Source organism: Chiloscyllium plagiosum, unplaced genomic scaffold (genome assembly GCF_037043375.1).
Source record: "Chiloscyllium plagiosum isolate Xiang-an unplaced genomic scaffold, Cpla_swu_hap1 HiC_scaffold_14, whole genome shotgun sequence".
Lineage (NCBI taxonomy): Eukaryota > Metazoa > Chordata > Chondrichthyes > Orectolobiformes > Hemiscylliidae > Chiloscyllium > Chiloscyllium plagiosum.
In genome coordinates, this window is record NW_028270152.1 from 87,803,603 (window position 1) to 87,820,787 (window position 17,185).

A 17,185-nucleotide genomic window follows, 5' to 3' on the forward strand; every position below is an offset into this window, starting at 1 on the left:
CCAGAAAAAAAGCAGTTTCACTACAATTGTAGGATTTCTATGATGCCATTGCTGTTTGCCTAAAATCAATGAATGGTGACAGCAGACAATGAGAGCCATTATCTCATTGGATGCGTTATTACTACAACATTGTCCTGCAAGTCTGCAGTGTCTCCTGCGTCTCTTTATTATTCCCAAAAAACTTGAAAAGACGGACGGAGAATAATAGTAGAAGAGATAGACAAATCCTTGTCGAACAGAGTAAAAAGAACTCTGCGTTGAATTAGCAGGATAGAACAAAGATTAATGGGTCCACATCAGACGGTAGGGCTTGGTAGCATGAAATAACAACGGTCTGAGCTCAAACACAAGAAGCATGCTGAGCCGTCACTTTCGCGATGTTGGATAAACAATACGGCTTTTACTAGAAGTTTAAACAATGAACTTTCAATGTACAGAACATTTGACAGCATTTGACACCATTAACGCCTAGTTATTACCAAATGCTTTAACTGACGAAACCACAGACACTGTTCTTCAAATCAATAAGGGCATTTAATGAAGTATATGATCACAGTTAATCGGACCACCTTTCTGTAATAAAGCTGCTCGATGAGAATTTATATCAACGTCCGCTTGTGCAGGAAAGAAGTTCACAGCTGGTGACTCTCCAATGAAAATGTACAGGAAGAGGCAATCTCTTCTTGCTTTGATTTCAAACTGATGCCTTCACCTCTTTAACCTGACAGGATAAACAGAATGCGTTCATCATCCCTGGGCCGATTTACTGCGTGAATATGCACAGAGGGAAACTCATACCAAGAGACCAGGGTAATTGTGGTGAATTTACCAGGAGTGGTGTGTGAGTCGGTGTTAACAGTGGGCAGTAAGGGCTAAACCATTAGCACTGACATTCATCCTTGTGCCAACAGCTCCTCACTCACTTTCTGCCTCATTCATCCCAGTCATAATTGACTTTCAGGTTATCCTACTTTCCCTTCGAAACTTCACATTTGTTCCGGATCACTTTTGGGTTTCCAGTTGGAAACTGCAGCTTTTTCAAACGAAATTCTGAAGAATGCACGTCACTCTTTGGGATCGGCTTCACTGCCCAACCATAATTACTCAAGAGATTGAGATGGTAAGTTACTTTACTTCGTCCTCGAAGTGCTCAACACAGTGATACAGCCATGATGTCGATAGGGAGGGAGTTCCAAGAATTAGACATAGCGACATTGAATGAACAGCGAGATAGTTTCAGCTCAGAAAGGCGAGATCCTTAGAGTGGATTTGCAGTGACAATTTATTCGTGTATGTGTTGCCATGGCTGCCAGAGGATGTGATGGAGGCTCGTACAATTGCAACATTTAAGAGGCATTTTAAATGGTATATGAGTAGGAAGGGTTTGGAGGGATATGGGCCGTATGCTGGAAAGACGGACCAAATTGGATTGGGATTTCCGGTCAGCATGGACAGGTTTGAACGAAGGGTCTGTTTCCCTGCAGTCCATCTCTATGACTCTATGATTCCAATTGGATACAATCAATCACTGGATTCCTTCTGGCAGAACCGGGTCTGTGCTCTCTGTGGAAGCAGAACATGGTTTTCATTCAGATTAGCCACAAGAAGAGAAACAAATCTTCAAAGAATAGAAACAGAGTTAATCGTGCATTTCGAAGTTCTCCTCTCATAACTCGGCGAGGTGAGAGATGAAACAGTTCTGCTATTAAATTTGGAGACTGGGAGAATGTTTGGAGACGGAGTAATAAAAGAGAAACTGAGTATAAAGTTGGGAGTCAGGACATATTCAATAAAAAGGTAGACGGAGATGGACATGGAGAAATAAATGTCCCTGGTCTTGAAGACTTAACTCGGTTTTCCATTCCAAGATTCTACCAGACTTGCTGAGATTTTCCCGCAATTTCTTTTGTTGGTACTGAAACAGAAGGGAGTAGTGTGAACCTGGACCATTCAGCTATGTCTGCTCTGTGGACGTTTGAATTCCCTGTTCGAACAAATCACTTCTGACTCACACAGAACCCTCACGATCCTGCATCACCCCCACCCGTGTTACTGACAATAAGCTGTTCATGATGTAAACCCATATCGGTACACAACAGCATCATTTACCGAGTGAATTAGGAAAATTTCAGGAAGAGTTCCATTCGGTTTCCATCAGAGCATTCACATTCAGTTAATTCTATTGCAGCACCATTTGACACGCAGCTGTCACTCTCATGTGGCCATTCGCATTCGACGTCTCTGTACATATTGGTTGGGACACGTTTGGAATGGTACCTCGCGTTTTGGAAGGGATATCGTTTATAGTATATTCGGCTGAACTGATAACCTTGTCTCTTGCACCTGCAGTACAGTGGAGACAGTTTTCACTCAGAAACCAAGAGATGATCAAAAACGGAGGAAAAATGTGTCAACAAAACCTGCCTCAGTGAGCGAATTCGCTCTTGTAATATTAATGGAGAGCGGCAAACATATTAACAAACAACAGCGCCCTGCGTGGGTCTCGATCCCACAGCATTGAGATTAAAGGTCTCTAGCTCTACCGACTGAGCGAGCCAGGACAGGATTGGTGTTGGTTAATTTATCATTTCATACTGAGTTTAATTCAGCTGACACGGCAATTTTCAAAAATCTCGTTCATTCCTCCCCATTGCAACTAACATTATTCAAGTCTTTTCAATTCTCAGATTTATTCCTTCAGACCATTGCAATCCATTTAGGCCTTGCCCCGGGATTTACGATTCTCTGTTAATATTTTCATATTTCGACCATGATCCTTAGGTCGCCGAAGTGATTCCCAGACAATCTGGCAGACTGCAAATCAATCGGGAAAATACCTCAGGAAACCAAATCATTTCTGATTAGAGTGTAGGGAATCCCATCTGCTGAAGAGACAGAGTCCTCACCATCAACACTTTCTTTGATCTACCTGCCTACAAAGTTTACCACTTCTAAATTCGAGACAGGAATTCTGATTATAAAATGTTTTAAAAACAGGAACAATCTTCTGAAGCCATTTCCAATTTGAATTAGAATTTTTTACCCTTTCACACGGTAACAGCCGTTCCTGAGGAAGGAGTTTCATTGAGCTGCGTCCCAGGTCTGGGCAGGAAGCCGCGGATTGAAACAGCAGTGGCTCCTTTCTGGTGGCAGCAGGGGCTTGTAGAGAGTGGGGTCACATTCTGCTGCACGTGACCGTTTCACTCACTGCGGACTCAGGGTCAATCATGGATGAGTTCTCGTGGTTGTATTGTTAGTACATGGTCGGTCTCAATACTTAGAGTCATAGAGTCATAGAGATGTACAGCTCTGTGCTCTTTTTGGGCTAGGAGAACCAACATTTCAGCCAAATGCACTGACCATTTGAGACACAGCAGCTGGCAGCAAAATTGTGCGTGTGCACATCCAAACACACAGTGCTCGAGAGGATGTGGACAGCAGTAGTTCTCATTATTTTAAGAATCAGTTGCTCATGTACCCGTGTTTATCGCAGAGAGAGTGAGAGACCCGAGGAGTAACAAACACACCCATAAAACAATATCAGGACCTGTGTAGTTCTGTCATAAAAAGCTGCCTGCTGCTGTTCTATTGCAAAGTTGGGTTTCAAACCCACGACGCACTAGAGACTGGACCCTAAACCCAGCACATTAAACCTCTCTGGATTAGTGGTGCTAGAAGAGCACAGCAGTTCAGGCAGCATCCGAGGAGCAGTAAAATCGACGTTTCAGGCAAAGGCCCTTCATCAGGAATACAGGGTTTCACCCGAAACGTCGATTTACTGCTCCTCGGATGCTGCCTGAGTTGCTGCGCTCTTCAGCACTACTAATCCTCGATCTGGTCTCCAGCATCTGCATTCATTGTTTTTACCTACATTAAACCACTCGGCGACGCTCCCTGACGATAACTAAGCGCCAAACCTGTCAAGACTAATGTTTCATCATCGCTTCACTTCAGGCAATTTCCCCTGGCGCTTTCTACGAATACCTTCGCATAATTAAAAAAAATATTTACAATGATTTGAAAGGTTTGCACGGTGTGGACATTAGTGAGAAGCTGAATATTATTCGACAGTTTTCCCCGGAGCTGCAGGCCTGAGGGATGTCCTTGGAAAAGTTTACAAAATCATGAGGTAGACGAGCAGAGGACATAGTCAATCTACACTTTTTCAGAAGTCACGTGAGTTTAAAGCGAGATAGCATAGGTTTAATGTGAGAGCAGAACAATTTGAAAGGGATGTGAGCGACACTTGTTTTTAATACAGATATTTTTGTGCGTGTGGAATAAGTTGCCACATTGAGTGGCAGAGTTTGGTGCGCTCACAACACTTCAAAGGCATCTAAATGGGTATGCAGACAGGAAGTGTTCGGATAGATAAGGGACAAATATTGGCAAATATGTTTAGATTAGTTACGGTCATCTGTTCAGCAGGTGCAAGTTGGATAGGAAGGTTTGCTTCCGTGCTCGGAAATTCTGTGATACTCCAGGACCTGACAACAGTTTCAATAGACCAATTGCAAAAACGCATGCTGTTTGTTACTAAGTCAGCGCATTTGAATTTTATTTTTTCTTGAGGCGTAATGTTTTGAAATGACATAGAGAGGAATGTTTTCCAGACATTTACAGACAATGACCATTCTCCTTGATACATTCCTTGATACAATCAAATAATTTTGTTGACTAAAAAAAACTCACAAATCGTGTTATCACCTCAACTCTCCAGTGAATCCAAAAACTGACAGCTCTTAACGTGGACCAGGTGCAAAACTCAAAAGGCAGAGTCATTATCAGACACACAAACTCATTACTTCTGTCTGTGAGGCAGTGCGAGACGTGTATGTCAAGAACTGTTCACACAAATAGTAGTGAAGCAATTCCAAACGGAGCTTCCCGACATTCTGGAGATTTAGTGCATTGCCAAGTAACAGCAAGTGTTCAAGTAACATAAAACATAACAGAAAACTGTACCATGCAAAGTGAATATTACCAATTATATTCTCGATTAAATTAGGTCAACAAGGCGCTGGTGCCTCCATCTGATCGAGCGAGCTAATCTCCATCCTCCCTCACCAGAACAGTAATGGAGGAAATGAGAGAAATATAACAACGTTTCACGTTGCGGTTGCCCACCTTTTACCCACAACAACAACAAAAAACGAGGGAGCAGATTCAGTGCAGGATCTGGCTTCACAACAGCGGTGAAATAACGACGTCCACTCACTTTCAGGGAAAGCTGTGAACAACTCACATTGTCCAGAATATGAAGACACAGCGCAGGCTGTTTAGTTCCCATATTCTACTGCTGCCCCGACATTCATACGAAAATGTACATTTCCAAAAGAGCGTCTGTAGCTGTGGAATGACAGTGGCAGCTGTTTCCCCGCGCTCTTACTGCCGCCCTTAATAGTGTAGGGGCAGGTATTCTCATCTTGCACGCGGTAGTTGAGTGTGCAATTGTCTGTTGTGGAAAAGCGGAGTGTTTTGGAGCAGAAAGATGTGAAGTTCGGATGCTTCTGGAGATCTTGTTGAAAAGTTCGGTGACGCGAGGAAGATGGTTTGCAGACTTTTCCTCGCCTGTCTGGGTGACATTCTCAGCGCTGCAGAGGTTCCTGTGAAGCGCTGCTCTCATGTTTTGGTACGAATTCATTTGGTTTCATTCTCGCTGCTTCCGTTTGTTGGGATTGCAGATTGGGTCCAACGGATGGAATCCGTGGATGAGTGCCCTGCTTCCAGGAATTGTCTGGCTGTCTTCTGCTTGCCCTGTCCTATTATTGTTGTGCTATTCTAGTCGAATGTGTGGCCCTTGCCGTTTTTATGTATTGCTACTAGGGACTGCTGGACTGACGCCCACACAAATTCTTTGCCAAGAACCAATATCCACACACCTTCATTCGCAGATGCATGGCACACAAAGTTCGCAGCGAGGATATGCTTTGAGGTAATTTTTAAATCATGGTTCCCTGTATTAAAAACAAATTCTGGAAAACGATATCCAGACTCCTCCGAACATTCGGACTTATGACAACACAGAAACCGAGAGCCTCACTGAGACAACAACTCACGAGAAAACAAGGCCCAATCCGCATCATGTGCAGGTCAAACGTGGTTGACGAGATTCCACGCAGGGACTGCACGAAACACGACAAAGGAGAAAGAGGCTGACAACTAGAGAGCTGCATTCATAATTTCACATGGACTATAAACGCCTCCGACAGCTGTTCCTTGCAGTTATGCACAGAATATTGAATGTCTCGGATTCCAGGGCTTGGAACACGGATGATATGACCGTCTGCAGCACTGGTTACTTCCTTGTGTGAGGTAACTCCTGATGGAACACATGTGACACTCTATTGCACATTGAGAAATATATCCAAAATAGGAGCTCAGAGCAGCATTTCTGTTGTCTTTCTGGTGCTGTCCCTGACTTGCCCTGTGGCACTACACTTATTCTGTGATTCCTGAGGGTTTCGCACATGCTTCCACGATCGTATTATGGGCAGTAATCTGCATTTTCGCTTCAATAACGGGTGTGTGAAGCGGAGGTCCACAATTCTCTATTCAATTTTTCTCTTCTTATGCGCAACTGCAATACAGTAAAGGATCAATTAATATTGTAAGATGATATACAGAGGCGTGTGAAATACCGAAGTTTTAATGACATTTATGCAATGGTTAGAGATTACCTTGATTCAGGAAGTAAGGATGTAAAGTCTGTTTGGCTGGATTTGAGGAACAGTGAGGCATGAACTCACAAGCATGTGTAGTTTACAAGCCCACTCGCAGTAACCACAAAGCGAAATAAATCGTACAAGGAAAAAATATTGTGTGTGAGTGACCAAAATGGCAATAGTCATGCGTGATCTTAACTTCCCATCTAAAACTCTCGGTTCCATTGTAAAAACGTTTGCAGAACAATAATCAAATAATCCCACATGTCCCATAAAACATCACGAGGGATATCTTGGTAATTGATTACTCTACTGGTGACTTAATTTTCCTATTTTCTTGGAAACCATCTCTTTAATTGTGAGCATCAGAAAAGGCTTTCCTTTCCCAGCAAGAAATAAATATGTGATTAACCTTTGTTCGTTTCATAAAAAGAACACTGAGACTCCTCTGCACTGCACATCTTTTGTGTTTCTATCGATTTTAATAGTAGCGTGTCTTTTGATTCTTCCCAATCAGTCTCCCATGGGGAACATTGTTGAACGCCTTACTGAAGTCCAAATAGACCACATTTACGGCTCTGCCCTCATCAATCTTCTTTGTTACTTCTTCAAAAAACTCAATCCCGACATGAAACTGCATCTGCCAAGAATACTCCAATTGTTGGAGGGAATCCTGAGGAACAGAATTTACATGTATTTGGAAAGGCATGGACTGATTCGGGACAGTTAACATGGTTTTGTGCGTGGGAAATCATGTCTCACAAATTTGATTGAGTTTTTTTGAAGAAGTAACAAAGAAGATTGATGAGGGCAGAGCAGTAAATGTGGTCTATATGGACTTCAGTAAGGCGTTCAACAATGTTCCCCATGGGAGACTGATTGGCAAGGTTAGATCTCATGTAACAACAGTGGACCTAACACCGACCCTTGTGGTACGCCGCCAGTACATGGACACCAAGAAGAACATGTTCCATTAACTACAATACTGTTTTCTATTGGCAAGCCAATTACTGATCAAAGCTGCAATCTCTCCCACAATTCCATTCCACAGCATTTTGTATAATAGCCTATTGTGGGGAACCTTATCGAACAACGTTCTGAAACCCATATACACCACATCAATCGGTTTACTGTAATCTCCCTGTTTGGTCACTTTGTCAAAAAAGTCAATAACATTCGTTGGGCAAGGCCGACCCATCACAAAACCGTGCTGACTGTCCCTAATCAGATTATTCTTTTCCAGATGGTCATAAATCCTATCCATAATAACCTTTTCCAACACGTTACTAACAACTGCAGTGCGACTCACTGGTCTATAATTACCAGGGTTGTCTCTACGAACCTTTTTGAACACGGGAACAACGTATGCTATGCTCCATTCCACAGGCACTATTCCTGTAGATAACGATGATTTGACGATCGATGCCAAAGGCTCATCAATCTCTTCCCTTGCTTCCCTGAGGATACTAGGACAGATCCCATCCAGCCCAGGGGACTTGTCTGTTATCACACTCTGCAGTATTTCTATCACCTAATCCTTGTGAACCTCAATCTCTAGTACTCTGGACGCAATTATCTCAGTATCATCCTCGCCAACATTTTCATTTTCTATAGCGAACACTGTCGAAAAATATTTATTTAGCGCTTCCCCAATCTCCTCTGACTCCACACACAACTTCCCATTATTATCCTTGATTGTCCCAAATTTAACTCTCCTCATTCTTTTAATCCTGACATACCTATGGAAAACCTTAGGGTTAACCCTGATCCTATCTGCCAACAACTTCACATGTCTCCTCCTGGCTCTTCTCAGCTCTCTGTTTAGATCTTTCCTGATATCGTTGGAACCCTCGAGCGCTCTAACTGGGTTTTCACATTTTGTCCTAACAAAATAAGACTTCTTGTTCTTCTTGACCAGGGATTCCACTTCCTTAGTAAACCACGGCTCACGCGTTCTATATCTTCCTCCCTGCCTGACAGGTACATACTTATCTAGGACACACAGGAGCTTTTCCTTGAATAAGCTCCACATTTTAATGTGCTCACCCCCTGCAGTTTCCTACCCCATTCTACGCTTCCTAAATCTTACCTAATCTTCCTAAATCGTGGGACCTGTGCCTCACAACACACTTCACATTCAACAACCAGATATACGAACAAATCAACGGAACACCCTTGGGCTCACCGATGTCGGAACTCATAGCAGAAGCAGTAATGCAAAGGTTAGAGCAGTCTTACCGCAAATTCAACCCAAACACTGGTTCAGATACGTGGATGACACCTTTGTAATCATTAAAAACACGGAAATAGAGAAAACACACAGGATCATCAACTCCACACTCACAGGAATCCGATTCACGAGAGAGGAAGAAAAGGGCAACCAACTCCCATTCCTAGACGTGATGGTACAGAGAACACCTAACGGAGAATTCACCACAAAGGTACACAGGAAAGCCACACACACAGACCAAGTCCTGAATTATGAGAGCAACCACCCCAACATACACAAACGAAGTTGCATCAAGACCCTATTCAAAAGGGGCACAACACACTGCAGCACACCAGAACTGCAAAAAGAGGAAGAGGACCACCTATACAAGGTATTCGCCGAAAACGGATATCCTCGCAATTTTATCAACAGATGCCTAAGGGATAGACCACGGAAAGAGGACATGCCACAACCCAAAGGACGAGCCACACTACCACACATGAAGAACATCTCCGAACTGACAGCCAGACTACTGCGACCACTAGGACTCTGAACAGCACACAAACCAACAGCCACACTCAGACAACAGCTTACCAGAACTAAGGACCCGATACCCAACATGAGCAAAACAAATGTAGTATACAAAATCCCATGCAAGGACTGCACAAAACACTATATAGGACAAACAGGAAGACAGCTAACGATCCACATCCAGGAACATCAACTAGCCACGAAACGAAGCGACCAACTATGCGTAGTCGCCACACACACAGACGACAAGCAACATGAATTCGAGTGGGACAACAGCACTATTATAGGGCAAGCCAAACAAAGAACAGCCAGGGAATTCCCAGAAGCATGGCACTCATACACAAACTCCATCAACAAACACATCGACTTGGACCCAATATACCAGCCACTGCAGCGGAGAGCTGAAACTGACAACAGCAAGCGGCAAGGACAGGCCACTATAAATGCCACACGAAACACTACAGAAGCGCTTCGCAGGAGGGTCCCAAGCACGGAGGATGCCACCTCGACAGGGGACGAAACGTTTCCAACAAAAACTTCCAGCTCGGCGAACAGAAACACATTATTGTCTTGAGTGTTCCAGAGTTTTTCATTGTCCCAGAGTCCAGATGAAGTTTGCATTCCTCACGTACGTGAGCGAGAATGATTTCAATGTCTCAGATCAGTTCCTGTCCCGAGAACATCAGAGTCAATGTCCCGTCCTCTACTCTGTCCGACAGTTAACACTTCTTCATTCTCCTCTGATTCCATTTCCCAAAGAGTTTCTCAAGATTTACAAAGCTGGAGCCTAAATTATATGGTTTGCTTCCTAAACATTTTTTCAACTGCCAACTGACAATATTTTCACAGTATCTCTTCACAATCCTCTGGCTTGCACCATGTCCAGGGATGAGAAGTCCCGCTTGGTGGAGAGATTCCCGAGGCTGATAAGTTTCACTTTGGAACAAAAATGGTTAAGTGGCGATTTCCTGCGGTTGTTTCTAATGATGGAGAGGGAGCGGTGGGGAATGAGCACTTTGACGAGCAGGAGGAAGTGATGCCAGTGACCCGAGTCACAGAACAGTGGACAGGGATGAAAGGAATCTAATGAAAAGTAGCACTTCTGCTCAGGACGTGTCGAGCAGTGTATCTGGAAAGAGAAACAGAGATAATGTTTTAACTATGGAACATTTCTGATGAAGAACTCGAGTTTCCCAAGTCTAATCAAATTACCGACCTGGTTCACAAAATAGTTTTTCTGAACTTTGAGCGAAATTGTACCAGCAGAGAAGCATTCACAACGTAGTCAGCAGGATTCGAACCTACGTGGGGAAACCCCAATGGATTTCTAATCCATCGCCTTAACCACTCGGCCATGGCTACCGACAGCTCAGGTGGGTTGAGCATTGACCAAATCAGCGTGATCTCATTGAAAGCTACCGTTGACTTGAGCGAAATGCTTCCATCTCCTTTCATACCTTTGCTGTCATTTGTCAGGTGCGAGACACCAATGTAAAAGAAGAAAAGCACAAAGGTTGGAAAAAATATTTGCAGGCAAACTGAGTCAAAATTATTTATTGAAAGGAAAATGACACTTGGCAATTTGCCATATATCTTTGCAAACATGACCAGCAGAAGTAAGCAAAGGAGCTATTGATCTGAGTATTCTCGGACCTGAAGCAAACAAAGTTTAGTGACATATTCATTTCTTTTTCTGGCAAACGAAATGATCTTTCCTGATGGTTACAATGAAAGAGATGGTTCCCAATAAAAGACAGAGATTCATTCGCATGTAGATATATTTCAATGTGACACGATTCATTTTCAGTCCCTAATTACCCCAGAGATGGAGGAGGTGAGTTACTTTGCTTCACTCTTCAACTCCTCAGCACGGAGGTACAAACATGAAACCGCTAGAGATGGAGTTCTTGAATTGGGAACCAGAGACACTGAAGAAACTAGGCAAAAGTGAAGACTGCAGATGCTGGAAACCTGACTTTAGATCAGAGTGATGCTGGAAAAGCACAGCAGGTCAGGCTGCATCCGAGGAGCAGGAGAGTCGACGTTTCTGTTGCCAGTCATGCTCCGCTGCACAAACAATTTTCGTTTTTGGCTCAGATTTCCAGCACCTGCAGCTATTTGTTTTATGTTACCTTCATAATGTTTTGGACAAAACCAATGACCTGCCAGCATCGGAAAATCGGCAGAAGTACTGGTACACCGATATGTTTGCTGAACAATACAACCATTCCATGAGCGGGAATACGATCCGGGCCACGGTGCTGAGAATACCGAATCCTCACAAGTAAATAACAAGACAAGGCGATAGATACTATCGTACTTGGTGTAAATAAAACACCCTGTCTGAACATTTTCGTTGCAGATTTTTTTCAAATTGTCTTCGAAGATTTACAAAGTGGGAAAAGGCCATTCCGCCCATGTGCATTGCGGCTAATCAGAGAGCCATCTATTCTAGTCGCAGTTTCGAACTTTGGCCCAAAGTCTCGTGTGTTCTAATGTTTCCAGGTCAAATGTCAATGAGGTTATCCTATGTTCTTACATGGCACAATAATGGGACAGAAGTATAACGAATTGTAACTCTTTTGAGGAACTCATGCTCATTTTCACCCACAGAGGGAGACACACCAGAAGATACCGCCAAACTAACGGAGGTGCCCGTTGTGGAGAGCTGGAATTTGAAATGGACAATAGGACAAATGCAAGCTTTACATGCGGAAGCACAGAGGCGATGTCCCGAGAGAACTTTACAGGGGAGCGTCAACGTATACCACGGTTAAAGCAAAACATTCCCCCTCGAGCCAGGTAGGACCCGAACCTACAATCTTCTGATCCGAAGTCAGACGCGTTATCCATTACGCCACTGGCCCAAGAGACAAGCCTGCACTTGGCAGAATGTCGATATGTAATGTCATGGACTTTCACGGAATCAGAATTAAAAAGGTGAACAAGCAGCGAAGATAATCACCAACATTGCTTCACTTCGAAGTTTCCAATTTGCGAAGCAGTGCCTTTCACTGGCAAAGGAGATTCATTTGTCCTCAGCTGCCTGCTTCAGGGTCGCCTCCTTCTCTGCTGGAAGTTTCCATCGTTTTATTCACAGTCACGACGCGATTTCATGATCCACTCCAGTGAAAAAGTGTCATGGTGTCGTCCAAACAAGACCCTGCAGATACTCAGCGAGAGACCTCCGGTCATTTCGAGCTCAGGATGTGGAATTAGACGAGATGCGTGACACCTTTTATTGGCGCCGCCACTTCACTGCAAATTAGCGGCTCAAAACGAGCCGTTGTTGCATCAACTTGATTTGTACCTTCCTGTCGTGCTTTTGCTAAACAACATCAGATAGATCCCATCCGGCCCAGCTGACTTATCTATTTTCACACTCTGCAGTATGTTGTGGTTCTGTTCGCCGAGCTGGAAGTTTTTGTTGCAAACGTTTCGTCCCCTGGCTAGGGGACATCATCAGTGCTTGGGAGCCTCCTGCGAAGCGCTTCTTTGATGTTTCCTTCGGTGTTTATAGTGGTCTGTCCCTGCCGCTTCCGTTTGTCAGTTTCAGCTGTCCGCTGTAGTGGTTGGTATATTGGGTCCAGGTCGATGTGTTTGTTGATGGAGTTTGTGGATGAATGCCATGCCTCTCGGAATTCCCTGGCTGTTCTCTGTCTGGCTTGCCCTATGATAGTAGTGTTGTCCCAGTCGAATTCATGTTGCTGGTTGTCTGCGTGTGCGGCTACTAAGGATAGCTTATCGTTTCGTTTTGTGGCTAGTTGATGTTCATGCATGCGGATTGTTAGCTGTCTGCCTGTTTGTCCTATATAGTGTTTTGTGCAGTTCTTGCATGGTATTTTGTACACTACATGAGTTTTGCTCATGTTGGGTATCGGGTCTTAAACTACTGGACTTGTGCCTCACAACACACTTCACATTCAACAACTAGATATACGAACAAATCAACGGAACACCCATGGGATCACCAATCTCGGGACTCATGCAAAGGTGAGAACAAACAGTCCTACCACAAATTCAACCTAAACTCTGGGTCAGATATGTCGATGACACGTTTGTAATCATTAAAAACACGGAAATAGAAAAAAACACACCGGATCATCAACGCCACACTCACAGGAATCCGTTTCACGAGAGAAGAAGAAAAGGATAGCGAACTCCCATTCCGAGACGTGATGGTACAGAGAACACCGAATGGAGAATCCCCGACAAGGGTAGACAGGAAAGCCACACACACAGACGAAGTCCTAAACTATGAAAGTAACCACCCCAACACAAACAAAAGAAGCTGCATCAGGACACTATTCAAAAGGGCCACAACACACTGCTGTACACCAGAACTGCAAAAAGAAGAAGAGGAACACCTTTTCAAGGTATTCGCCAAAAACAGATACCCGCTCAACTTCATCAACAGATGCCTAAGAGAATGACCACGGAACGAGGACATACCACAACCAAAAGGACTAGCCACACTACCATACATCAGGAACATCTCAGAACTGACAGCCAGACTACTGCGACCCCAAGGACTCATAACGGCACACAAACCAACAGCCACGCACAGACAAACAACTCACCAGAACGAAGGACCCGATATCCAACATGAGCAAAACTAATGTCGTGTACAAAATACCATGCAAGGACTGCACAAAACACTATATAGGACAAACATGAAGACAGCTAACAATCCGCATACATGAACATCGACTAGCCACGAAACGACACAACCAGCTATTCTTAGTAGCCACACATGCAGGCAACCAGCAACATGAATTCGACTGGGACAACACTACTATCATAGGGCAAGCCAGACAGAGAACAGCCAGGGAATTCCGAGAGGCATGGCATTCATCCTCAAACTCCATCAACAAACACATCGACCTGGACCCAATATACCAACCACTACAGCGGACAGCTGAAACTGACAACCGGAAGCGGCAGGGACAGACCACTATAAACACCGAAGGAAACATCAAAGAAGCGCTTCGCAGGAGGCTCCCAAGCACTGATGATGTCGCCTAGCCAGGGGGACGAAACGTTTGCAACAATAATTTCCAGCTTGGCGAACAGAACCACAACAACGAGCACCCGAGCTATAAATCTTCGCACAAACCTTGAACTCTGCAGTATTTCGAATATCTCTTCCTTGTGAACCTCAATCTCTTCTAGTCTAGACGCAAGTATCTCTATACCTTCCTCGCCAACATTTTCATTTTCAATAGCGAATACTGTCAAAAAATATTTATTTAGTGCTTCCCCTATCTCCTCTGACTCCACGCACAACTTCCCATTATTATCCTTGATTGTCCCAAATTTAACTCTCGTCATTCTTTTATTCCTGACATACCTATGGAAAGCCTTAGGGTTAACCCTGATCCTATCTGCCAACAACTTCTCATGTCTCCTCCTGGCTCTTCTCAGCTCTCTTTATAGGTCTTTCCTGATATCGTTGGAACCCTCGAGCGCTCTAACTGAGTTTTCACATTTTATCCTAACATAAGACTTCTTGGTCTTCTTGACCAGGGATTCCACTTCCTTAGTAAACCACGGCTCACGCGTTCTATATCTTCCTCCCTGCCTGACAGGTACATACTTATCTAGGACACACAGGAGCTTTTCCTTGAATAAGCTCCACATTTTAATGTGCTCATCCCCTGCAGTTTCCGACCACATTCTACGCTTCCTAAATCTTACCTCGATACATCGTAATTTCCCTTCCACCAGCTGAACCTCTTGCTCCGTGGAGTACACCTATCCCTTTCAATCACGAAAGTAAACCTGAGAGAATTGTGATCGCTGTCTCCAAAGTGCTCACCGACCTCCGAATCTAAAACCTAGCCAGGCTCGTTACCCAGTACTAAATCGAAAGTGGCTTCGTCCCTTGAAGGCATGTCTACATACTGAGTCAGGAGGCCCTCCTGCACACACTGGGCAAAAACTAACCCATCTATAGTACTCGTACTGTCGTGATCCCAGTCAGTATTTGGATTTTTTCTTGAGTTTTCCAGAGTTTTTCATTGTCCCAGAGTCCAGATGAAGTTTGCATTCCTCACGTACGTGAGCGAGAATTCTTTCAATGTCTCAGATCAGTTCCTGTCCCGATAACATCAGAGTCAATGTCCCGTCCTCTACTCGGTCCGACAGTTCACACTTCATCATCCTCCTCTGATTCCATTTCCCAAAGAGTTTCTCAAGATTTCCAAAGCTGGAGCCTAAATTATATGTTTTGCTTCTTAAACATTTTTCCAACTGCCAACTGAAAATATTTTCACAGTATCTCTTCACAATCCTCTGGCTTGCACCATGTCCAGGGATGAGAAGTCCCGTTTGGTGGAGAGATTCCCGAGGCTGGTGAGTTTCACTTTGGAACAAAGATGGTAAAGTGGCAATTTCCTGCGGTTGTTTGTAATGACCGGAGAGGGAGCGGTGGGGAATGAGCACTTTGAAGAGCAGGAGGAAGTGTTGCCACTGACCCGAGTCAGAGAACAGAGGACATGGATTAAAGGAATCTAATGAAAAGCAGCACTTCTGCTTAGGAGGTTCAATAAAAACTGCAGAAACCCGATGTGTCGAGCAATGTATCTGGGAAGAGAAACAGAGATAATGATTTAAATATGGAACGTTTCTGATGAAGAACTCGAGTTTCCCAAGTCTAATCAAATTACTGGGCTGGTTTGCAAAATTGGGTTTTCTGAACTTTGAGCGAAAATTATTCCAGCAGGAAAGTATTCATACGTAATCAGCAGGATTCGAACCTACGTGGGGAAACCCCAATGGATTTCTAATCCATCGCCTTAACCACTCGGCCATGACTACAGACAACGCAGTCGGGTTGAGAATTGACTAAATCAGCCGTGATCTCATTGAAAGCTCTCGCTGACTTGATGAGCTAAATGCTTCCATCTCCTTTCATACCTTTGCTGTCATTTGTAAGGTGCGAGACACCAATGTAAAAGAAGAAAAGCACAAAGGTAGGAAAAGATATTTGCAGCCAAACTGAGTCAAAATTATTTATTGAAAGGAAAATCACTCTTGGCAATTTGCTAGATCTCTTTGCGAACATGACCAGCAGAGGTAAGCAAGGGAGCTATTGGTCTGAGTATTCTTGGACCTGAAGCAAACAAATAGTGACATATTCATTTCTTTTTCTGGCGAACGAAATGTTCTTTCCTGATGGTTACAATGAAAGAGATGGTTCCCAATAAAAGACAAACATTAAGTCGCATCTCGATATATTTCAATGTGACACGATTCTTTTTCAGTCCCTAATTACCCCAGAGATGGAGGGGGTGAGTTACTTTTCTTCACGCTTCAAATCCTCAGCGTGGAGGTACAGACATGAAACCGCTAGAGATGGAGTTCTTGCATAGGGAACCAGCGACACTGAAGGAACGATGTAAAAGTGAGGACTACAGATGCTGGAACCTGATTTTAGATCAGAGTGATGCTGGAAAAGCACAGCAGGTCAGGCAGCATCCGAGGAGCAGGAAAGTCGACGTTTCTGTTGCCAGTCTTGCTGCGTTCCGCAAACAATTTTCGTTTTTGGCTCAGATTTCCAGCTACTGCAGCTATTTGTTTTATGTTAACCTTCATAATGTTTTGGACAAAACCAATGACCTGCCAGCATCGGAAAATCGGCAGAAGTACTGGTACACCGATACGTTTGCTGAACAATACAACCATTCCATGAGCGGGAATACGATCCGGGCCACGGTGCTGAGAGTACCGAATCCTCACAAGTAAATCCTCACACGAACATTTTCGTTGCAGATTATTT

The 17,185-nt window shown here is 43.9% G+C and overlaps 3 non-coding genes across 3 annotated transcripts; all 3 read right to left on the reverse strand.

The window, feature by feature from the left end:
• Positions 1 to 10,685: 10,685 nt before the first annotated feature.
• On the reverse strand, positions 10,686 to 10,767 carry trnas-aga (transfer RNA serine (anticodon AGA)). Its single transcript has one exon. It is a non-coding gene; the product is annotated as a tRNA-Ser (tRNA).
• Positions 10,768 to 12,199: 1,432 nt separating this feature from the next.
• Positions 12,200 to 12,272, reverse strand: trnar-ucg (transfer RNA arginine (anticodon UCG)). The gene has a single exon. It is a non-coding gene; the product is annotated as a tRNA-Arg (tRNA).
• Positions 12,273 to 16,142: 3,870 nt separating this feature from the next.
• Positions 16,143 to 16,224, reverse strand: trnas-aga (transfer RNA serine (anticodon AGA)). The gene has a single exon. It is a non-coding gene; the product is annotated as a tRNA-Ser (tRNA).
• Between the last annotated feature and the right edge of the window lie 961 nt (positions 16,225 to 17,185).